The 18,349-nt window shown below is 47.8% G+C and overlaps 1 pseudogene; it reads left to right on the top strand.

The window, feature by feature from the left end:
- The first annotated feature begins 225 nt into the window (after nt 1-225).
- Nucleotides 226-18,349, top strand: part of LOC135555594 (neurogenic locus notch homolog protein 2-like) — a 48,928-nt pseudogene continuing 30,804 nt past the window's right edge.

Here is an 18,349-nt window from a genome sequence, read left to right as displayed (position 1 = left end):
AAAGGCAACAAGACTGGTCTCTCCCTAAATGTTGCTAATGACATTTAAAAAACACTTTACCCGGTCCATTGACGGGGTGGCTTGCGGACTATTTGTCTTGAGCGGAGTGTAACCCCTTACTGCAAGTGGAAAGGGGAGGAAAGGAGGGCGGAGTAATACCAAGTTGTTTCCCAGCGCAGACTTCAAGCTGAGAAGAAAAAATAGTTTTTCAAAAGTTCCAGGAGGAGACGCACAGCAGCCGCGTCCGAGCTGCGAATGCTAATACGGGATAGGACCTATACGATTTATACACCGTTTTTACTTTTAGTTGATTAATGAACTTTTTGAAGATCCCAGACACTGCCTCTTGGAACTTTTATCTCTCGGTGAACTCAAAGGATGTATTACTGCTAAGTTAACACTTCAAAGAGAAGAGTTGGGACAAATTTCCACCGAGATGGGGGGGAATTATAAAGTTTGGATATTTTTAGCAATGTTATTCTTGGTCCATAATTGCGAAGGTAAGGACAATTAATTCATTTGACAGTCACATACATTTCAATTAATGTGTATGTGAGCTTTTTTCTAAATTTGGCTAGCAGACAAGTCTGGACATATTCTAGCTTTTTATGTTTTTTTTCCCATTCACAAATTGTTAACGTTACATTTTGTCACCTGTGCGCTGCGCAATTTAAATGGCATCATATTGAAGCACATGCCAGACAACATGCTAGCTGATCTCTAGTATTGGCTACAAATATTTATTTTAAGCATTTCACTTACAAAAGCATGGTTGGTTGTTAGTGCGGTTCAAAGTTCGATTTCTAACACCTACGAAGGCTATTCTAACGGGTTAATAACTGGATAACAAGCATTCGTTGTTGTATAGCCTACAGTAATAGGCTACGAAACTTTGTATTTGCATAATGTTCTTTGTAGACTGATAGTGAACAAGGAGGATTCTATCCTGGAATATTTGCCCCCTGAAGTTATTCTAACTTCTAGCAGTGTTTGAGTAACAAAGCCCAATGTGTTCAATGGAAAGAAGTTGGGAGGTGTTTTGTGGAGGTTGATACAAATGTTGCATGTTCTATTGTGTGGGTGAGATTTTGTTTACAGATTGCATCCGATAACAGCAAAGAATCCGCTTGTCTCTGCGGGATTGGTATGCGTCTCTGTGGGTAACTTTGCGAGGCTGATCGCCACGGTGAGATCTTAATTACAAGCGATAGTATGGAGTGCCGCTGGCAGCGCTGTGCAAGCAAGCCCGCAAGGACGGAACGCGGAATGTAACAATTGAAAGAAAGTTACTTCGGGCATTCGTCCACAAGTTGTAGGCTAGAAGCACGGTTCACTCACATAAAAACGGATAAGTATTTTCCCTATTTCATTCAAGTCTATTATCCTCGTTCGTGGGGGTATAGGGTGAGATTTGTTTGTGAGTGAAGGGGGGTGATGAGGCAACTTTACCCCCCCCCCCTCCCTTATCTGAACAAAGAGCTTTTAACAAATTAACTTTGTTGTTGTGGGGGATGGGATGAGTGCTAGAATATCATTTAACATGATTAAAAAAAGGGCATGCATCTGTCTATGCTGTGTACTAAGCATCCACATATGGCTCACAAACCTTTTGGATGGATGTTTGATGGGGTTGTGAGGTCCAGATCTGTTTGTGCGCGAAAATCCTTTGAACTAGGCCTACTGTTGAGAAAGTAACCTATAGGTCTATTTGGTTGACATCCTGTAAAATAAACGTTTATGGTAGCAAAATTTGACTGGTTGTATACATGGAAGCTCATAGTTGAACTAATTATCTTACAATAACCCTGAACATTAATCAACTTGAGTCGGCTATATTACACTGTCATTAAACAAATTATGGAAGCCATTCATTGGCTTATATGCTATGCCTACCCTCAACGAAACGGGTTGGCAGATACTCGTATAGTTATCCCACATAGTCAATAATTACCATATCAAACCTATTATTACTAAAAATGATTTTGAATCTATGTAAAAGAAATGGAATCCTATCTCGTTTCCCTGTCTACACCATCCCAGCATGCATCTGCATTCAGTCGCAGATACCGCTATCAGCTCTTGCCAAGAAAGTAAACATAAGCGTACCCATGTCAGCGGGTGTGTCCATAAAGTGTCATTTTAACAAGTGGGAAAATGGAACTGTCTAGCCAAGAGCAACATGTTTGAAATCCAGCACATGGCTTACCGGTATGTTGGAATGATTGATTCTGAACGGAGGAGAAATGTAATTTGATTATATATATATATTTTTTTTTTTATAGATGGCCACTGCTCCTCCCACAAATAATATAGGCTGCTCTATCAAATGTCTGGATGAAATGAATATTTCAAACCTGCCCTGAGAAAGGGCCTGATCACCATGGGTCTGACTCCCTTCATCTCTCCTTCCTCTCCACAGGATTCAGCTGCGTGGATAAATACAGACCTTGTGACAATGGAGGAACGTGCATAGACTCACCCTCGCGATGCATGTAAGTGCAACATCATGTTTTATGGATCACACATGTACGAAATCACTGCAGCCCTACATTGATCTAAATGGTGACATGATGAGGAGGAAGTCTGAAAACAGTATAGGCCCAGGCCTATGATTAGGCTCTCAGGATTAGTTGAGGACTTATGGGGTAGAAACGGTTCAAGTAGGCAAAGTTATCAGGAAGCAGAACTTGTGTTATTTAGCGTTGGTTAGTAAATCATTGCATACAACTTGAGCTGCACTTCGCTCACAATGGGCTGGAACTCAGCCAGGTGCTGGGTGGTTATCGATACTATGTGGACAATGGCACGTGTTTAAGGTGAACATTTGACACGTTTAATGAAATGTTTCAGTCTGCAGTCGAACCACTACTTGGGGTGTAATGTGTGAAATGAACAGCACATGGATACATACAGACAGGTTGAATGGAGTGTTCCAGCCTGGACTTGTTTGGCTTGTGACACACCGTTCGCTTGGAGTTGCACCTGTTGAAGATGAAGAGCTTTGTGGACCATAAACTACAGTATTAAACTGGTCATAGCATGACTAAGGGGTTCCTTATAAGCAATTCCATGGATTGTTTCGTAACCAGCAGAAATCATTTTGAGAGTTTCCCACGGTTTCTATATCGGTGAAGCAACATGATTGTTATCATGAGAGAGCCCGGGGCTGCTGTTTTTACTCTCCCGCCTGATTTGGACATGTTCTGTGTGAGCTCTCACACTCATTCACAGTGATTAGGGGTCTTTGTTTTTCCAATAGGCGAGGGGGCTACGTGGGAAACAATCTCAGTAGTTAGGATAGATACAGTGTGATGACGGCGAGGGGGCTACGTGGGAAACAATCTCAGTAGTTAGGATAGATACAGTGTGATGATGGCGAGGGGGCTACGTAGGAAACAATCTCAGTAGTTAGGATAGATACAGTGTGATGATGGCGAGGGGGCTACGTGGGAAACAATCTCAGTAGTTAGGATAGATACAGTGTGATGATGGCGAGGGGGCTACGTGGGAAACAATCTCAGTAGTTAGGATAGATACAGTGTGATGATGGCGGGGGCTACGTAGGAAACAATCTCAGTATTAGGATAGATACAGTGTGATGACGGCGAGGGGGCTACGTGGGAAACAATCTCAGTAGTTAGGATAGATACAGTGTGATGATGGCGAGGGGGCTACGTAGGAAACAATCTCAGTAGTTAGGATAGATACAGTGTGATGATGGCGAGGGGGCTACGTGGGAAACAATCTCAGTAGTTAGGATAGATACAGTGTGATGACGGCGAGGGGGCTACGTGGGAAACAATCTCAGTAGTTAGGATAGATACAGTGTGATGACGGCGAGGGGGCTACGTGGGAAACAATCTCAGTAGTTAGGATAGATACAGTGTGATGACGGCGAGGGGCTACGTGGGAAACAATCTCAGTAGTTAGGATAGATACAGTGTGATGACGGCGAGGGGGCTACGTGGGAAACAATCTCAGTAGTTAGGATAGATACAGTGTGATGACGTGGGAAACAATCTCAGTAGTTAGGATAGATACAGTGTGATGGCGAGGGGCTACGTGGGAAACAATCTCAGTAGTTAGGATAGATACAGTGTGATGACGGCGAAGGGGCTACGTGGGAAACAATCTCAGTAGTTAGGATAGATGCAGTGTGATGAGTTAGGATAGATACAGTGTGATGACGGAAACAATCTCAGTAGTTAGGATAGATACGTGACGGCGAGGGGGCTACGTGGGAAACAATCTCAGTAGTTAGGATAGATACAGTGTGATGACGGCGAAACAATCTCAGTAGGGGCTACGTGGGAAACAATCTCAGTAGTTAGGATAGATACAGTGTGATGATGGCGTAGGGGCTACGTAGGAAACAATCTCAGTAGTTAGGATAGATACAGTGTGATGATGGCGAGGGGGCTACGTGGGAAACAATCTCAGTAGTTAGGATAGATACAGTGTGATGACGGCGAGGGGGCTACGTGGGAAACAATCTCAGTAGTTAGGATAGATACAGTGTGATGACGGCGAGGGGGCCATTAGGCTTTTTACCATCGGGAAAAGCAAAGCCTATAATGCATTAGTGTTTGAAGTTGGACCAGAGCTCAGTAATTAGGATAGATACAGTGTGATGACACGAGGGGGCTTCGTTTGAAACAATCTCAGTAGTAGGATAGATTGTGATGACAGGCAGCTTCCTCCACTACAGTAGTTAGGATAGATACAGTGTGATGACACAAGACCCTCACGTGGGAAACAATCTCAGTAGTTAGGATAGTACAGTGTGATGAAGTTGGGGCTATTTGACAATCACCAAGGATAGATATTGATGCTCAGTAGAGTTTCTGGGAAACAATCTCAGGTTAGTATATAGATACAGTGTGATGACGGCGAGGGGGCCGCTGATTCCAATCTCAGTAGTTAGGATAGATACAGTGTGATGCGGCTGGAACATTCCACGTGACAATCTCAGTAGTTAGGATAGATCAGTGTGATTCGAGGGCCTGTCTGAAACAATCTCAGTAGTTAGGATAGATACAGTGTGATGATGGCGAGGGGGATCAGTAGTTAGGATAGACAGTGTGATGACACCAGGGGGCTAAAGGAAACAATCTCATAGTTAGGATAGATACAGTGTGATGTCTGTGAAACAATCTCAGTAGTTAGGATAGATACAGTGTGTGAAGCCAGTGGGAAACAATCTCAGTACAGGATAGGACAGTATAGTTCTCAAGTTAGGATCATTGATGATGGCGAGGGGGCACGTGGAAACAATCTCAGTAGTTAGGATAGATACAGTGTGATGATGGCGAGGGGGCTACGTGGGAAACAATCTCAAGTGTTCTTTGTGATAGATACAGTCTGATGATTTCAATGATGGGGCTGCTTGGGAAACAATCTCAGTAGTTAGGATAGATACAGTGTGTCTCTTCACATAACTCTGGAACCAATCTCAGTAGTTAGGATAGATACAGTGTGATCTACGGGTCATTACATTTTTTACCATCGGGAAAAGCAAAGCCTATAATGCATTAGTGTTTGAAGTTGGACCAGAGCTCAGAATTGGATGGAACAATAACACTTGGTTCCTTTGATTTTTACTTTTGTCCGATGAGATTGGCTGACAGGCAGCTTCCCTCCACTACAGTCGTTTTTAGGACTTGGTTGGTGACAAGACCACAAGACCCTCACCTTCATGCTACATTTGAGCCAAAGGCTATTTGACATCACCAAGCATCATTCCGATGATCAGTAGAGTTTCTCAACCAGGCTGTATAGTAGCTCACCATGTAGGCTCGGGATTGACCGCTGATTCCACCACAGTAGTCTATACTATAGTTGCTGCTTGCCTGGAACATTCCACACTGACATCTCATTACTTACATCCCACTTCTGACCTGTCTGAAAACATGGCCATTGTAAAAGATCAGTCACAGACACCACATAAAGGTATAAAAGTGTCAGGTGGTGTCTGTGTAAACGCACGTGAAGCCAGTCACCAACAAAGGACAATATAGTTCTCAAATCATTACCTAAGGCAGGTGGAAGCGATGGGGAAATGTGGACTTGTGTTAGTAGCTCCTCAAGCTGTTCTTTGTGAGAGGAGCTCTCTTCTGTTTTCTGGAGCTAAAGACTTGTGTCTCTTCACATAACTCTGCTACCAACTAGCCTATGCTTCAACCTTCTACGGGTCATTACTGTATCATTGTACATAGTTAAACCCTTGTGTGTCTTCACATAACTCTGCTACCAACTAGCCTATGCTTCAACCTTCTACGGGTCATTACTGTATCATTGTACATAGTTAAACCCTTGTGTGTCTTCACATAACTCTGCTACCAACTAGCCTATGCTTCAACCTTCTACGGGTCATTACTGTATAATTGTACATAGTTAAACCCTTGTGTGTCTTCACATAACTCTGCTACCAACTAGCCTATGCTTCAACCTTCTACGGGTCATTACTGTATCATTGTACATAGTTAAACCCTTGAACTTGGACCGAGCGTGTTCATTCGTCTCCCAACTCTAATGGCGTCACGTCTCTGGGTTAGTGTTCATTTCTCAGAGAGTGTGTAGTGTGTTCATGATTTGTGTTCCTCAGCTTTTTTTGGCGCTGTGTGTCTATATGTATGGGGCGTGGAGGGCTATCCATTCATGCGTAATCACCCCTCTGGGTCAGTGTCAACAGCGAGACATAGAAGAGATTCCCAACAGGAAATCTAAATGCCGTACCACACAAAATGGTAACACGCCCATAGCAGGGCCATGACCGGGACAGGCAGTAACGCCTCAGCCCGGCCAATGGGGGAGCGGAGTGGTCAAACCAGTCCTAGACAGAGGCGACTGGAGGACCCACCTCACCCCATCCCCTGGGATCCCAGTGTAACTGGAGAACCACGACAGCAGAAAAGATCCTTTCTTCCCCCAGATACCTGACTGCAACCGTACACCATCAGGAGAGCTGAGAGCTGGAGAGAGGGTGAGAAATGGAAAGGGCACAGGAGAGTGAGGGAGAAATGGAAAGGGCACAGGAGGGAGAGGGAGAAATGGAAAGGGCACAGGAGAGTGAGGGAGAAATGGAAAGGGCACAGGAGAGTGAGGGAGAAATGGAAAGGGCACAGGAGAGTGAGGGAGAAATGGAAAGGGCACAGGAGAGTGAGAAATGGAGGGAGTGAGGGTGAGGCACAGGAGAGAGGGTGAGAAATGGAAAGGGCACAGGAGAGAGGGTGAGAAATGGAAAGGGCACAGGAAATGGAAAGGGCACAGGAGAGAGGGAGAAATGGAAAGGGCACAGGGTGAGAAATGGAAAGTGAGAAATGGAGAAATGAGGGAGAAATGGAAAGGGAGGGCACAGGAGAGGGAGAAATGGAAAGGGCACAGGAGATGAGGGAGATGGAAAGGGCACAGGAGAGTGAGGGAGAAATGGAAAGGGCACAGGAGAGTGAGGGAGAAATGGAAAGGGCACAGGAGAGTGAGGGAGAAATGGAAAGGGCACAGGAGAGTGAGGGAGAAATGGAAAGGGCACAGGAGAGTGAGGGAGAAATGGAAAGGGCACAGGAGAGTGAGGGAGAAATGGAGAGAGAGAGAAATAGAAGATAGAGATAAAAGTGGTAGCTTTAGGAAGAAATTGTAGAGCGTTGGTGAGACACGTGAGATTTTACCTGAAAATCACAGAGGACAAACTAGCTATTATCTCTGTTTGAAATCAACCTGTGGATTTTCCTACCTGATGTTTCAGAGCAGAAGCTGTTGATCAGGTCCTTCTCTGAAGTTGTGCAGCATGGGTATTATTTTCCTCTGTTCTCAGGTGACAGTAATATCCTATCTTTTTTTACATTTTCATTGTTACTGTCCCAGATACCAATGTATCCTCTGTCTGGTTGGCAAACATAAAGACATGATACTAAACTCTCCTCTAAGCATGCCAGAACCATGAGGCTTTGCTCCCTCCCTGTTAGCCCTGTCTGTCTGGCCCCCTCATGGTTCCCTGCTGTGGCCCTGTCTGTGGCCCTCTCATGGTTTACTGCTGTGGCCCTATCTGTCTGGCCCCCTCATGGTTCACTGCTGTGGTCCTTTCTGCCTGGCCCCCTCATGGTTCACTGCTGTGGTCCTGTCTGTGTGGCCCTCTCATGGTTCACTGCTGTGGTCCTGTCTGTGTGGCCCCCTCATGGTTCACTGCTGTGGTCCTGTCTGTGTGGCCCTCTCATGGTTCACTGCTGTGGTCCTGTCTGTGTGGCCCTCTCATGGTTCGCTGCTGTGGCCCTGTCTGTGTGGCCCCCTCATGGTTCACTGCTGTGGCCCTGTCTGTGTGGCCCCCTCAAGGTTCACTGCTGTGGCCCTGTCTGTGTGGCCCCCTCATGGTTCACTGCTGTGGCCCTGTCTGTGTGGCTCCCTCATGGTTCACTGCTGTGGCCCTGTCTGTCTGGCCCCCTCATGGTTCACTGCTGTGGCCCTGTCTATGTGGCCCTTTCATGGTTCACTGCTGTGGCGCTGTCTGTGTGGCCCTTTCATGGTTCACTGCTGTGGCACTGTCTGTGTGGCCCTCTCATGGTTCGCTGCTGTGGCCCTGTCTGTGTGGCCCTCTCATGGTTCGCTGCTGTGGCCCTGTCTGTGTGGCCCCCTTATGGTTCACTGCTGTGGCCCTGTCTGTGTGGCCCCCTCATGGTTCACTGCTGTGGCCCTGTCTGTGTGGCCCCCTCATGGTTCACTGCTGTGGCCCTGTCTGTGTGGCCCCCTCATGGTTCACTGCTGTGGCCCTGTCTGTGTGGCCCCCTCATGGTTCACTGCTGTGGCCCTGTCTGTCTGGCCCCCTCTTGGTTCACTGCTGTGGCCCTGTCTGTGTGGCCCCCTCATGGTTCACTGCTGTAGAACTGTCTGTGTGGCCCCCTCATGGTTCACTGCTGTGGCACTGTCTAAGGTGAACGAGCAGGGTCTCAGACATGTGTAGTGGATAGCAGATTAGAGGTGTAATCCTTCTGGAACCTGTTCCACCGTCTCACTGAGCCAGCATGACGGGTCACTTCTGATAGGTGTAGGGGCTGGCTGGTCTGGCCTGGGCGGGACTACTATGCTGATGCACCTGTAACACACACTACAATGATCCAAGTGATTTTTTCTTCTTCTCTGAATCATGATAACAGTATATTGGATCCAGTACATTGGTTTCAGGGAATGATACTCCCTGTTGAGTCATAGTTTGAGTCTTAGCTATTCTTTTCTCTTCTCTTGATGCACCTGCTTACATCAGCATCCTGGATGGTTGGGGAAAGTACAAAACATACACACATCATTGGACAGAACGTTGTTGTTCTCTCTGTCCCTCATTCTGTCTCTCTGAATCCCATAATTGAACACAAGACCAAGGGAGCACAAAGCCCAGAGACAGACAGACAGACGTGTGGTGCACTTGATGGTGAAGAGGTTGACTATCACAGAGAGAGTGGCCCTCTAGGTGAGCAGTCAGTTGAAGGGCCACGGGTCCCCTCTGCTCCGCCCTGCCCCTGTATGTCTGTGTGTAGATGGAATGTGCAACGGAGGGGCCGCTGGAGTGTCAGAGATAATTAGGCAGATTGAGAGGGTGTCATTCAGAGTGGATCCAGCTGGAATACTTGGGGGCAGCTGGTGGATGTTGTGATGGTAATCCAGTGAAGTCAGCTCTTTGACAAAGGGGGTGAAGCGGAGGGCCAGGTGCTGCCATTGAGCGGCCTGCTGGCCGCATGCTGGGAGAGACGGGCTCGTGCGTGGAGGAATGGAGCCGGCCGGCGGACCAGCCCACAGGCCTCCTCTTCTCTGAACATGCTCCCTTTCTCTCTCACTGCTATTGGGGATGAACGCTCTTTGTCTCTGTGTGTTTTTCCCCAGCTCCTCCAACGGTTTATCTATCCTCTGTGTGTTGTGTCTCTCAAAGCCCACAGTGGTGGACCCCACCGCAGATTGCACAATGGCTTCAGATCCTCTGGCAGGGATGGATGGATCTGAAAGATATGTTCTTCTCTCTCTTGCTCTCTCTCTCTCCCCTATGTCTGTGAGGCCAGGCGGATGGAGGGATAGAAACAGTGGCTCTGTGTGTTATTAATAGCTGTGATGTGACCTCAGTAGCAGAGTGAGGTCTATAAATTGTAAGTGTTGTGTTTTAATGACCTCCACGGAAGCTCCCGGACTCTTAGAACATGATGAACGAGGGACAGTTTTTCAGTTTCATAGGGAACAGCCACTTCAGCCTGTGTGTGTGTATGTGCGTGTGTGCGTGTGTGTGTGTGTGTGTGTGTGTGTGTGTGTGTGTGTGTGTGTGTGTGTGTGTGTGTGTGTGTGTGTCTCTGTGTAGTAGGGTCTCTGTGTAGGAGCTCTGTGTAGTAGAGTCTCTGTGTCTGAGGGTCTCTGTGTCCTAGGAGATCTGTGTGTGAGTCTCTGTGTAGTAGGGTATCTGTGTAGTAGGGTCTCTGTGTCCTAGGAGCTCTGTGTAGTAGAGTCTCTGTGTCTGAGGGTCTCTGTGTCCTAGGAGATCTGTGTAGTAGAGTCTCTGTGTAGTATGGTCTCTGTGTCCTAGGGTCTCTGTGTAGTAGAGTCTCTGTGTAGTAGGGTCGCTGTGTAGTAGGGTCTCTGTGTAGTATGGTCTCTGTGTCCTAGGGTCTCTGTTTAGTAGAGTCTCTGTGTAGTAGGGTCTCTGTATAGTAGGGCCTCTGTGTAGTAGGGTCTCTGTGTAGTAGGGTCTCTGTGTCCTAGGGTCTCTGTGTAGTAGGGTCTCTGTGTCCTCACAGATCTGTGTAGTAGGGTCTCTGTGTAGTAGGGTCGCTGTGTAGTAGGGTCTCTGTGTAGTAGGGTCTCTGTGTAGTAGGGTCTCTGTGTAGTAGGGTCTCTGTGTAGTAGGGTCTCTGTGTAGAAGGGTCTCTGTGTAGTAGGGTCTCGGTGTCCTAGGTTCTCTGTGTAGTAAGGTCTCTGTGTAGTAGGGTATCTGTGTCCTAGGGCCTCTGTGTCCTAGGGTCTCTGTGTTCCAGGGTCTCTGTGTAGTAGGGTCTCTGTGTCCTAGGGTCTCTGTGTAGTAGGGTCTCTGTATCCTAGGGTCTCTGTGTCCTAGGGTCTCTGTGTCCTAGGTTCTCTGTGTCCTAGGGTCTCTGTGTCCTAGGGTCTCTGTGTCCTAGGGTCTCTGTGTTCTAGGGTCTCTGTGTAGTAGGGTCTCTGTGTAGTAGGGTCTCTGTGTAGTAGGGTCTCTGTGTCCTAGGGTCTGTGTGGAGTAGGGTCTCTGTGTAGTAGGGTCTCTGTCCTAGGGTCTCTGTGTAGTAGGGTCTCTGTGTTGTAGGGTCTCTGTGTCCTAGGGTCTCTGTGTTCTAGGGTCTCTGTGTAGTAGGGTCTCTGTGTAGTAGGGTCTCTGTGTCCTAGGGTCTCTGTGTAGTAGGGTGTTATGTGTTAATGTTTGCTTTATTTTCAGTTGCCATGAGGAAAGAAAGACCTAAGCAGAATTCCGAGTATCCCCATAAAAAATGCATCAGGTTCTGTTGAATGTGATTATTGTCATTTGGATCCAAACCAGATAGACCAGGGATTTGATTTGATTTGGATGGGTAACTGGCAGTCACTCAATTAGCCCTGGTCAGCTAACATATTTTAGATTGTAAGTTAGTCATGCGGCCAGCTATCTAAACTTGTAGTAATCACGGTCGAATTACCGACCGGGGGGCCCCAATTGATTTTGTTAGTCAATCTCAGTCAGATATGAGTAGAATTGCAGGAAATTAACTCGAAAACTTCAAATTTCGCTCCGGGCCCCCAAAAGGTTGCACGTGTGGGTATGGATGATGGATGCAGGTATGCAGCCCCCCCCCCAGACGAGTTCAGCGTTTTGTGACCCCCGCCCCCATTAAAGTTGCCCATCCCTGACATGTCATCCTGTACAGTACCCCTGAACAGAGCCAGTTCACCTTGAAAGAGAGATGTACACACATTCCCCACTCACTGGGCACAGATGTCATTTCAACAACAGTTTTGATGTACATTTGGTTGAGTTTTAAAACTAACATGAATTCAACATGAAATCAACAAAAAAATTCACCATGACATTGGATTTAGGTACAAAAAAAGACTCAATTCCCTTAAGTTGATGACTTTTTGCAAATCCAATCAGTTTTCCACGTTGATTGAATGTCATCACACTGATTTTGTTTTGTTGCAATGGCGTGGAAACAATGTTGATTCAACAACAACAACAAAAAACCCAGTGGGCAGTCACACGGTGACAGGCAGAGCGAAGCAGGCAGACAACACAGTTAGTTAGTTATTACTGTTGGCTTTTCCCGGAACACCTTGGGGCTGCTAGTGTTTTCTCTGGCGTCTTCACGCTGGATTAGAGAGGAATGCTTTAGTGAGATTCCTCCTTTCCCCTCTGCTGCTCATCTCAGTGTATTGTCCTGCTCACCTCCAGCCCGTTCACCCCTGCAGTCATCTCAGTGTATTGTCCCGCTCACCTCCAGCCCGTTCACCCCTGCAGTCATCTCAGTGTATTGTCCCGCTCACCTCCAGCCCGTTCACCCCTGCAGTCATCTCAGTGTATTGTCCCGCTCACCTCCAGCCCGTTCACCCCTGCACTCATCTCAGTGTATTGTCCCGCTCACCTCCAGCCCGTTCACCCCTGCAGTCATCTCAGTGTATTGTCCCGCTCACCTCCAGCCCGTTCACCCCTGCAGTCATCTCAGTGTATTGTCCTGCTCACCTCCAGCCCGTTCACCCCTGCAGTCATCTCAGTGTATTGTCCCGCTCACCTCCAGCCCGTTCACCCCTGCAGTCATCTCAGTGTATTGTCCTGCTCACCTCCAGCCGGTTCACCCCTGCAGTCATCTCAGTGTATTGTCCTGCTCACCTCCAGCCCGTTCACCCCTGCAGTCATCTCAGCGTATTGTCCTGCTCACCTCCAGCCCGTTCACCCCTGCAGTCATCTCAGTGTATTGTCCTGCTCACCTCCAGCCCGTTCACCCCTGCAGTCATCTCAGTGTATTGTCCTGCTCACCTCCAGCCCGTTCACCCCTGCAGTCATCTCAGTGTATTGTCCTGCTCACCTCCAGCCCGTTCACCCCTGCAGTCATCTCAGTGTATTGTCCTGCTCACCTCCAGCCTGTTCACCCCTGCAGTCATCTCAGTGTATTGTCCTGCTCACCTCCAGCCCGTTCACCCCTGCAGTCATCTCAGTGTATTGTCCTGCTCACCTCCAGCCCGTTCACCCCTGCAGTCATCTCAGTGTATTGTCCTGCTCACCTCCAGCCCGTTCACCCCTGCAGTCATCTCAGTGTATTGTCCTGCTCACCTCCAGCCCGTTCACCCCTGCAGTCATCTCAGTGTATTGTCCTGCTCACCTCCAGCCTGTTCACCCCTGCAGTCATCTCAGTGTATTGTCCTGCTCACCTCCAGCCCGTTCACCCCTGCAGTCATCTCAGTGTATTGTCCTGCTCACCTCCAGCCCGTTCACCCCTGCAGTCATCTCAGTGTATTGTCCTGCTCACCTCCAGCCCGTTCACCCCTGCAGTCATCTCAGTGTATTGTCCTGCTCACCTCCAGCCTGTTCACCCCTGCAGTCATCTCAGGAATGCTTCAAAAACCATGACCACAGGCTCTCATTTAAAATTCAATGTTTGGAATGACTAGTGGGATAGATAGACAATTAGGTTCCCTCACGCCAACATGCAGCGGGATGGAACCACAGATCACTCCTGTCTGGTTGACAGGCAGATTGAGCCATCCCCAGTCCGTCATATCGGGAGGAGACCACTGACTCCATGGGTGAATCTCAATTGTGTTTCTTGATTCATTGCATCCTCTTCCCTCACCTCCTCAAAACGTATCCATGAGAGAGGATCCATGGATTCAAGTAAACACAATTGAGATTCACTCCCAAGGAGTCAGTGGTCTCTTCCCGACTTGAAGGAACCTGTGGATTCAGCTTGTTGGACCTGTAGATAAGATTCAAGGTGGTTGTATATCTAAGGGATGATGACCTGTATCTATCTGAGACAGTGGTGGTTGGGTCTGAGCAGAGAGAGGAGGTAGCGGGTAGAAGGGGGTTTGTCCCCACTGCTCCTGGGTCATGGGGGCTGGAGGAGAACTGGGGGCTGTGGTTCCCAGGCCCTATCAGAGGAAGTGGTGCCTTCTGACCCGCTCTCATACGCACATCCTGTCTGTCTGTGCAGCTTAAAGCAGCTTCCTCACTGCTCTCTGCCCTCCTCCTTGATCCCTCCATCCACACTGACCACAATACCACCAACAACGTCCACTACGCAATCATGTTACTGCCACAACTCATCATCAGGGATTGTGGTACAACTTGCCTGCTTGTTTTTCTCATGTGAACCCTTCATGTTTTGTATTTGGAATTTGGAAAGAACAAACACTGACTCACATGCACACAGCACTCAGACACAGGGACACAGAGACAGACACAGAGACACAGCCACTCAACTGAGATAATCATCGCCAGTCTGTCCATTATTGTGTGGCCCAAAGAGGAAGAAAATATGCAATGAAGTCCTATATTATTACTACATTATGCTTCAGTCCCTATATGTCTAAATCTCGTGCTTAGATAGGGACAGGCCTTCCTCTGATGTCTCATCTCCTGCTTGTTTCTCTTTCTGCTGGGAGACTACGGCTTCTAAAGAGACATGTAATTGGAATAGTTGAGGTTGAGCCCAGCCGATTGAGATTCCTCCCCGTGTTCCCCCCCCTCTCCTCTCAGACCTAGACTAGCTGAGGAGAGGAAGGGATGGGTTCTTCCCTCAGACAACCAGAGGAAAGGCAAGCACACTTTCCACGACACAGAAATGTGTTAATGTAGCCGCCGAGCAGCAGGGTGCATTAAAGCTGCAATATCGAACTTTTTGGGCGATCTGGGCGATCAGTTATAGATCTGTCATTCTCATTGAAAGCAAGTCAAAGACGCAGTAGATCTGTTCTATGTGTGCTCTTTCTATGCTTCCCACTCTTAAATCTAGTTTTACTTTCGATTTTGCACACCAGCTTCAAACAGCTGAAAATACAATATTTTTGGTTATAGAAAGGATATTTCACAGAGGTTTAGATGGTACAATGATTCTCTACACTATATTTGCTTGTTTTGTCACATAAACTGAAATGTTGGCTAACTGTTCGAATTTTAGCAACCAGGAAATGGTGGAGCGATTTCTGCATCGTCCATCTTTAAAGTAGATAGAGACCAGGCACGGTTACAGAAAGATACAAGTTGAATCCCACGTTGTCGAGTGTTTGTTTTGGTGTTTATGAGATGTTGGAGGAGATAGAAGTGAGGACCTCACCCTTCATCTTAAAGTTCTCCAGTGGTTTGTTGGTGAGAGTGCTTGAGATAACGGACATTCTTTGGCCCTTTTCCTAGCGTTCTCCCCCAGGTTTCTTATCACTGTGGAAGATAGTCCCTGCCTACCTCCAATGACTCTGATTCTCACACAGCGTTTCTCCTGTAAAACGGTCTGCTCTGTGCTGGTCTGTTTGGTTTGGACTCCACATTCTAATCCATCAACCTGTCTTCATAAAAGCTTTTGTTTGAATATATTGGAATCCATTCATTGCTCTCTCCCAAAGTCATTGTGAAATAAATGTTCACCGAGGAGTAGAATGGCCAACTATGATAAATGAACTTGGTCTTTCGATTGGAACAAATGCTGTCTCATCATCATTAGTCACATTTAGGCCTGGCTATACATTATTCCTGAATGAACTTGGAACCAGCACAGTGAGAAACAGGCAAGATATTGGAAGGGAAGTTCTGTCATTTCATGATGTGGAATCATTTGTTGAGAAACTCTGTGAGGAAGTTGATTTTTGAAGTTGCCTTTTGTGCTGGAAAAATGCCCTTTTATTTTCTCAGGCTTTGCAGCAGTCTGGTTCAGTTTAGGTGGTGGGGTGGGGTTCTGTGGTGGAGCACGTTTAGGTGGTGGGGTGGGGTTCTGTGGTGGAGCATGTTTAGGTGGTGGGGTGGGGTTCTGTGGTGGAGCACGTTTAGGTGGTGGGGTGGGGTTCTGTGGTGGAGCACGTTTAGGTGGTGGGGTGGGGTTCTGTGGTGGAGCACGTTTAGGTGGTGGGGTGGGGTTCTGTGGTGGAGCACGTTGAGAATGCTTTGCAGCAGTCTGGTTCAGTTTAGGTGGTGGGGTGGGGTTCTGTGGTGGAGCACGTTGAGAATGCTTTGCAGCAGTCTGGTTCAGTTTAGGTGGTGGGGTGGGGTTCTGTGGTGGAGCACGTTTAGGTGGTGGGGTGGGGTTCTGTGGTGGAGCACGTTTAGGTGGTGGGGTGGGGTTCTGTGGTGGGGTAGGTCTGGGGTGGGGTTCTGTGGTGGAGCACGTTGAGAATGCTTTGCAGCAGTCTGGTTCAGTTTAGGTGGTGGGGTGGGGTTCTGTGGTGGAGCACGTTGAGAATGCTTTGCAGCAGTCTGGTTCAGTTTAGGTGGTGGGGTGGGGTTCTGTGGTGGAGCAGGTTTAGGTGGTGGGGTGGGGTTCTGTGGTGGAGCACGTTTAGGTGGTGGGGTGGGGTTCTGTGGTGGAGCACGTTCAGGTGGTGGGGTGGGGTTCTGTGGTGGAGCACGTTTAGGTGGTGGGGTGGGGTTCTGTGGTGGAGCACGTTTAGGTGGTGGGGTGGGGTTCTGTGGTGGAGCACGTTGAGAAGAATGCTTTGGAACACCTCCACCCTGGGATGCATGCGATGCGGTTATGGACGTCTGCTTTGCTATTCAAACTATTTCAGGGAGGTTTTTTTCCAGAAGAAAAGGTGTTGACATTTGAGGTATTTCTTAAGATATCGACTTTAGTGTTGCATTGTCTCCTAAAGAAGTAGTGTCTTCATTTCAGTTTAATGTGAGGTAAATGTGTGTGTTTACTGCATTACTGAGCCCTTATTTACACAATTGCAGACATGTGTCACGCCAAGGTACAAAAATGCACCATGTCGTCTTCTGACCAGAGAAAACAAGGAGTTACAAAGAGCATTGAGACGAGCAAAGCCACAGGAGTTTGAAATACACTGATAGGCCTATGTGTTCTTGTCCTCTCGAGGGTTAAGAGCGTTTAGTGACAGCTTTTTTCTGCTCAGATTCATATTTGCTTTTCTCTAAGAGGAGGTTAATTGTCTTAATGTTCACATGGTTAATATTCATGCCATGGGGGCGCTCCACAAACCTCCCTCTGCTCGTTTCAATACCTCCATTGTCTGTCGCCAAGCACCATTGTTCAATAAAACGTTGGACTTTAAACTGGGATACTCTGGTACACACATCCTTTTAGAGTTGATCATGGTCATTCTGTTTGATCTGGTCACTCACTGAACTCTAAGTTACCTGTACATACTGTATGTTATCCAGAACTTTACAAACTGTCTTCACAGAACCCTCTGTCTCTCCCAAATGCCCCCCTCACCTCTCACCCTCTCCCCAACCATGGGTTACTGTTGCCAGGCTACAGCTGAGATCTGTTGGTCCGTGTAAGCTCAGGCCTGAAAGACTGTCTGTTTGGGTCACTGCCCCTCCTCCCACCACTCCGCTCCAGCCCCCCCCCCACACACAATGGAGTTCTGACTACTTTAGCTCTTTTATTTGGCCCACAGAACTCTCCCCTACCCCCAACCTGTTGGCTCCTCTCTGAGAAAGAGGAGAGCCGGGAGAGAGAGAGGAGAGGGGGTGTTGGGGGAGGAGGATCTCTTCTTGTTGGCAGTGTGGTGTCAGTATGGACTCTCACAAAGAAATAAGAAATGGAGCTGCTGGTTCCTGGTGGTGGTGGTGGTGGTGATGGCGGTGTTGATGATGGTGGTGGGGATGGTGGTGTTGATGATGGTGGTGTTGATGATGGTGGTGGTGATGATGGTTGTGGTGGTAGTGATGGGGTTGGTGGTGGTTATGATGGTGGTAGTGATTATGGTGGTGGTGATGGTGGTGGTGACGGTGGTGATGGGGGTGGTGGTGGTGATGATGGTGGTGGTGTTGGTGGTGATGATGGTGGTGGTGATGATGGTGGTGATTGTGGTGGGAGTTTGCCTGACGGGGGCTGTACTTTGCTGTGGGTAGAACACTGCCTAAGAGGGACTTTTGTTGGAGGTTATCAAATTTCCATACCTTCATAAATTCCTCCCAAAGCAAAAGCTCGCAAACAAGGGAAGGAAAAAACTTCCATGACAGTTCTCAGAAGTGTAGAGGTTGGAGATTCCTTCCTTCCTGCTGAAGGGGATGACAAGATGGTGGCCCTGCTGTGCTTTCTATCCTGTTATTGTTATTGTCCATCTGTCTTGTATGGGCTTTTGGTTGGTTCACAATACCATCCATACTTGTTGCTCTGTAAGCCGTGACCGTGGTGTGTCGAACCGTGTCACA

The sequence above is a fragment of the Oncorhynchus masou genome, chromosome 15, assembly GCF_036934945.1.
Source record: "Oncorhynchus masou masou isolate Uvic2021 chromosome 15, UVic_Omas_1.1, whole genome shotgun sequence".
NCBI classification, from domain to species: Eukaryota; Metazoa; Chordata; class Actinopteri; order Salmoniformes; family Salmonidae; genus Oncorhynchus; species Oncorhynchus masou.
The sequence above is the reverse complement of the archived record's forward strand: the minus strand, read 5'-3'. Positions and strand labels throughout refer to the sequence as shown.